The 6,351-nt window shown below is 44.1% G+C and overlaps 1 pseudogene; it reads right to left on the bottom strand.

The window, feature by feature from the left end:
• Positions 1 to 3,087: 3,087 nt before the first annotated feature.
• On the bottom strand, positions 3,088 to 5,635 carry LOC138795339 (uncharacterized; annotated as a pseudogene).
• Between the last annotated feature and the right edge of the window lie 716 nt (positions 5,636 to 6,351).

The raw sequence follows: 6,351 nt of genomic DNA, 5'->3' as shown, positions 1-6,351 counted from the left end.
GGACACAAATGTGGAACAATGTGGCGTGAAAATGAAGTATTACATTTTTTACACTATAATGTTGGTTTAGCCTTGAATATATCATTTTCACAAGGGGTTAAAAGAGGAGAAAAAAAACTAAATGTGTAGCGCAATTTCCCCCGAGTCCGTAAATACCCCACATGTGGACATAAAGCGCCATGCGGGTGCAGGGCAAGCCTCCGAAGGGAACGAGCACTATTTCGTTTTTGAAGGCTGGATTTGGATGGAATGGATTTTGAGGGGCCATGTTGCATTCAAAAGGCCTCTGTGTTGCCAAGACAGTTGAAACCCCCCACAAGTGACCCCATTATGGAAACTACACCCCTCAGGGAATGTAACAAGGGGTGTAGTGAGCATATTGACCCCACTGGTGACGGGCACAAATGTGGAACAATGTGGCGTGAAAATGAAATATTACATTTTTTACACTATAATGTTGGTTTAGCCTTGAATTTATCATTTTCACAAGGGGTTAAAAGAGAAAAAAACACACAATATGTGTAGAGCAATTTCCCCCGAGTCCGTAAATACCCCACATGTGGACATAAAGCGCCATGTGGGCGCAGGGCAAGCCTCCGAAGGGAAGGAGCGCCATTTGGATTTTGGAGGTTGGATTTGGCTAGAATGGATGATGAACGCCATGTCACATTTACAGAGCCCTCCTGCTGCCAAAACACTGGAAACCCCCCACAAGTGACCCCATTCTGGAAACTGCACCCCTCAAGGAATCTAACAAGGGGTGCAGTGAGGATATGGACCCCTTGATGACGGGCACATTTGTGCCATGAAAGTGAAAAAATGAAATTTTTCCCTTTCACGTCACATTGTTCCACATTTGTGCCCGTCACCAGTGGGGTCCATATGCTCACTGCACCCCTTATTAGATTCCTTGAGGGGTGTAGTTTCCAGAATGGAATCACTTGTGGGGGGTTTCCAGTGTTTTGGCAGCACGAGGGCTCTGTAAATGCGACATGGCCCTTGAAATCCTTTTCAGTGAAATTCAGCTTCCAAAAGCCAATTGGCGCTCCTTCCCTTTGGAGGCTCGTCCTGCGCCCCCTTGGCACTCTATCGCCACATGTGGGGTATTTCTGTACTCGGGAGAAACTGCGCTACACATTTTTTGTCTTTTTTTGCCTCTTATCCCTTTAAGAAAATGAAAAATTGAAGGCTAGAACAACGTTTTAGTGTAAAAAATAAATTTTTCTTTTTTCACGCCATATTGTTCGGAAAATCTGTGAAGCACCTGTGGGGTCCAGATGCTCACCGCACCCCTTGTTACATTCCTTTAGGGGTGTAGTTTTCTAAATGGTGTCCCTTTAGGGGTGTTTTTTAGGTTTTGACACCCCAGAGCCTCAGCCAACCTGAAGTGGTACAGTCAGAAATGACCAAATATAACGGAGGCGTTGAAATTCACTAGGCGCTCCCTTATATCTGAGGCTTGTGGTTGCGTCAAATAGTGCAATAGGGCCACATATGGGGTATTTCTATAAACTGCAGAAACGGGGCAATAATTATTGGGGTGCATTTCTCTGGTAATAGGTTTATAATTATGAAAAATATTGGATTACAATAAAATCTCTGCACAGAAAATTAAAATTTTCAAATTCCTTACACACTTGGCTTTTATTTCTGTGACTCCCCTAAAGGGTTTAAACACTTTCTGGATATGCTTTTGCAGAGTTTGGGGGGTGCAGTTTCTGAAATGGGGTGCTTTGTGGGGCTTTCTAACATACAGGCCCCTCAAATACACTTTAAACCTGAACAGGTCCCTAAAAATATCTGATTTTGAAATTTTACTGAAAATTTGGAAATTTGCTGCTAATGTTTTAAGCTTCCTATCGTCTAAAAAAAATGAAAGATAGTTTAATAAATGCCGCCAACATAAAGTAGACATGTTGCTAATGCTATTTAATATATAATTTATGTGGTATAACCACTTTCTGTATACGCAAAGAAGTTTCAAAGTTGGAAAAATGCATTTTTTCACATTTTTTCACCTTATTTGGGTTTTTTTCATAAAGATTTGTTATGAGTATCGACTCCAATTTACCAGAAATGTAAAGTACAATATGTCACGAGAAAACAATCTCAGAATCAGCCGGATAGGTAAAAGCATCCCGAAGTTATTAATGACTAAAGTGACACTGGTCATATTCATAAAATTTGTCTCTGTCATTAAGGCCATTTCAGGCTCTGTCCTTAAGGGGTTAATGACCTTGGTCGCCTCCTCTGCACCAACTCCAGGTCAGCTGTGTCCTTCTTATATATAGGTGCCTGGTCCTGTACACATTATTCCATGTGATGCCCCTCATTATTTTATTAGCCTTGGCAGCTACTGCCTGGCACTGATCACTATAGATGAGTTTACTGTCCACACATAGGTCCTTTTCGGAAGCAGTTTTACCCAGTGTTTTATTATTTAGCACATAACTGTACTTATTATTTCTATGGCCCCAATGCATAACCTTACATTTATAATAATAATAATAATAATAATAATATTTATTTGTATAGCGCCAACAGATTCCGCAGCGCTTATTTAAATATATAAATACATTACAGGTTATATATTAAATTATACAATGAATAAATTACAACAACAAATTAGAGACCTGCTCTCAAGAGCTTACAGGCTTGGATGACTGGGAGTAACACGAGAGGCAACAAGGGCTTTATTTGTCAATGTTCCAGTCATTGTACATGGAATCTCTAACTGCCTATAGGCGGCTGGGCGAGCCAGTCACAAGCCATTTTCTAAGCTCAGATGACAAGGACAGTGTAACTAGCACCGAAGAAGTTATAGAGAGGGGATAGCAAAGGGAGACGAGATTACGAAATGTTATAAGCACGCCTGAAGAGATGGGTCTTCAGGGCGCGCTTGAAACTGGGGATGTTGGAAATAAGTCTGAGGTCTTTGGGTAAAGAGTTCCAGAGAACTGGTGCAGCACGAGAGAAGTCTTGGAGTCGGGAATGAGAAGTTCTGATTAAAGAAGAGGTTAGTGTAAGGTCATTAGCTGAACGCAGAGCACGGGAAGGATGGTAGGTGGAGATGAGGGAGGAGATGTATGGAGGGGCAGAGTTGTGGAGAGCTTTATGGGTGAGGGTGAGGAGTTTGAACTGTGTTCTGTATTTAATGGGTAACCAGTGCAGTGACTGGCACAGAAGGGAGACGTCGGTATAGCGGATGGAGAGGAAGATTAGCCTGGCTGCTGCGTTCAGGATAGACTGGAGAGGGGAGAGCTTAGAGAAAGGAAGACCGATTAGTAGGGAGTTACAGTAGTCAAGACGGGAATGGATCAGGGCGACAGTAAGAGTCTGAGCGTTGTCAGTGGTGAGAAATGGACGGATTCTGGAGATGTTTTTGAGATGAAGATGACAGGAGCGTGTAAGAGCTTGGATATAGGGAGTGAAGGATAGATTTGAGTCTAGCATAACCCCCAGACATCGAGCTTGATGCACAGCAGTGATGCTAGTACCACAGACTGAGAGGGAGATGTCTGGTTTAGGTTTGTTAGAGGGAGGAAATACAAGAAGTTCAGTTTTAGAGAGATTAAGTTTGAGGAACAGAGAGGTCATAGTGTTAGAGAGAGCAGATAGGCAGTCACTTGTATTTTGCAGGAAGGCAGGGGAGATGTTGCGGGAGGAGGTATATAACTGGGTGTCATCAGCATAGAGATGGTATTGCAGGCCAAACCTGCTGATGGTCTGTCCGATGGGGGCTGTATAGAGGGAGAAGAGGAGGGGACCCAGGACTGATCCCTGGGCAACTGCAACAGTCATAGGTAAGGGAGAAGAAGCAGAGCCAGAGAAGGATACACTGAAGGAGCGGTCAGAGAGGTAGGAAGAGAACCAAGAGAGAACAGAGTCCTTAAGACCAAGAGAGCTGAGCATGGAGAGGAGAAGCTGGTGGTCCACAGTGTCAAACGCTGCTGAGAGATCCAGGAGAATCAGCAAGGAGTAGTTTCCTTGTGACTTGGCCTTCAGCAGATCGTTTGACACCTTGGTGAGAGCAGTTTCGGTGGAGTGAAGGGGTCGGAAGCCTGACTGTAGAGGGTCAAGAAGAGAGTTATCAGAGAGATAGCGAGTAAGGCGAGAGTAGACAAGACGTTCCAGGAGCTTAGAGATGAAGGGGAGATTGGAGACAGGTCGATAGTTGGCTACACAGGATGGGTCTAGAGAAGGTTTTTTCAGTAGCGGAGTGATTACAGAGTGCTTGAATAAGGAGGGAAAGATACCAGAGGAGAGGGAGAGGTTGAATATTTTGGTGAGGTGAGTAGTGACAGCAGGAGAGAGGGACTGGAGGAGGTGTGAGGGAATGGGGTCACTAGGGCAGGTAGTAGGACGAGAGGAGGAGAGGAGCTTGGAGACTTCTTCTTCTGTCACTGGATCAAAAGCAGAGAGTGAAGAGAAGGTGGGAGAGGGGATGGGATCTATGGGAGAGGGGATGGGATCTATGGGAGAGGGGATGGGATCTGTGGGAGAGGGGATGGGATCTATGGGGCTTTGGGAGGTGATTTCAGAACGGATGGTGTCAATTTTGGATTTGAAGTAGGAGGCCAAATCTTCAGCACAGAGGTCAGTGATAGGTGACTGAGCTTTGGGCTTGAGATGAATTAAAGGTGTCGAAAAGGCGTTTTGGATTTTTTGACAGTGAAGAGATGAGGGAGGTGAAATAAGATTGTTTGGCGATGTGAAGGGCAGAGTAATAAGATTTGAGGGTGAATTTGTAATGAATGAAATCCGCGGAGGTTCTCGATTTCCTCCACAGACGTTCAGCAGTCCTAGAGCACCGCCGAAGAAATCGAGTTTCCAGGGTGTGCCAGGGCTGCCGGCATCTGTGGTGGGGTGTGCGGAGAGTAGGGGGGGCTACAGAGTCTAGGGTCGTTTTCAGAGTGTTGTGGTAGTGTTGTGTGGCCATGTTTGGACAGGTGAGGGATAAGATTGGGGACAGTGAGGATTGTAGGGAGTCTATGAGTTGTTGAGTGTTGATGCCACGCAAATTTCTATATAAGTGTGGGGTAGGAGTGTCAGGAGGGGGGCGATTGTTTGTAATTGTGAAAGAAAGGAGGTTGTGGTCTGAAAACTCTGAGGGATCATTTGTGAAGTTGGAGATGGAAAAGTGGCGGAAGAAGTTCAGGTCCAGGGAATTCCCACCCTTGTGTGTAGGAGAGTTCGTTAGCTGTGAGTGGCCGAAAGACGTGGTTAGAGAGAGAAGCTGAGAGGCGTGAGAGGAAATAGGAGTATCGACAGGAATGTTGAAGTCGGCCAGGATTAGTGTGGGAACTTTATCCACATAAAACTTCATTTGCCAATTCACTGCCCAAGCCTCTAGCTTCTCCAAATCCCTCTGTAATATGATATTATCCTCCTCTGTACTGATTACTTTACCCAGTTTAGTATAATCTGCAAAACTGGAGATTCTACTCTGTAGCCCCTCAACAAGGTCATTAATAAACATATTGGAAAGAGGACCCAATAATGACCCCTGCAGTACCCCATTAGTAGCTATTACCCAATCAGAATATGTTTTGTCAATGACCACCATCGGTTTCCTTTCACTCAGCCAGTAACTTAACCATTTGCATATGTTTTCCCTGAGTCCCAGCATCCTCATTTTGTAGACCAACCTTACATGCGGCACTGTATCAAATGCCTTTGAAGTCCAGATACACAACATCCACAGCCTCCCCCAGGTCCAGTCTATAACTTACCTCTTCATAGAAGCCGATCAGATTAGACTGGCAGGACCGACTCATTTATATGGTATGTGTCGTTCACAAGATCTACCCAGGATGCACTTATACTTGTGGCGTTTCTCTTGTGTACTTTTATTTCTGAAGGCATTGTCCCAGTCTACTGTATGTCCCCAAGGTCCTCTCTTAGTTTTTGGAAATTGGCCTTCCTGAGGTTTAATGTTTTTGTAGTTCCCCTACTAATGGTTTTCTTTAAAGTATAAATATTGTAAAACGTATTATGTTGTGGTCACAATTATCTACTATATGGGGTGCAGAAGTGACTCCCCTCCTCTTAGTTGTAAAAGATAATTGTCTCTTATTATTTCCAGTATCCTCTTCCTTTGCTGGAGCTGAAAGTTTCTGCTTTCCAGTTTATATTGGGGTAGCTAAAGTCCCCCGTAATAATGACTTCATTCGGCTTTATTGCCTCATTTATTTGTCTTATTATAGTAGTGTTGATCGAGTTGTTCGAGAAAAGTTAGGTTCAAGTCGAACATCTCGGTTTTCTTGAACTCGAACCAAACTGAACATTTTTCTGTTAGTTTGAGTTAGTGTTCAAGTTCGAGCACCTGTCTGCCAGCCAATCAGTGCAGAG

This window comes from Dendropsophus ebraccatus, chromosome 6 (assembly GCF_027789765.1).
Source record: "Dendropsophus ebraccatus isolate aDenEbr1 chromosome 6, aDenEbr1.pat, whole genome shotgun sequence".
NCBI classification, from domain to species: domain Eukaryota; kingdom Metazoa; phylum Chordata; class Amphibia; order Anura; family Hylidae; genus Dendropsophus; species Dendropsophus ebraccatus.
This window is presented reverse-complemented; position numbering and strand designations above follow the sequence as displayed.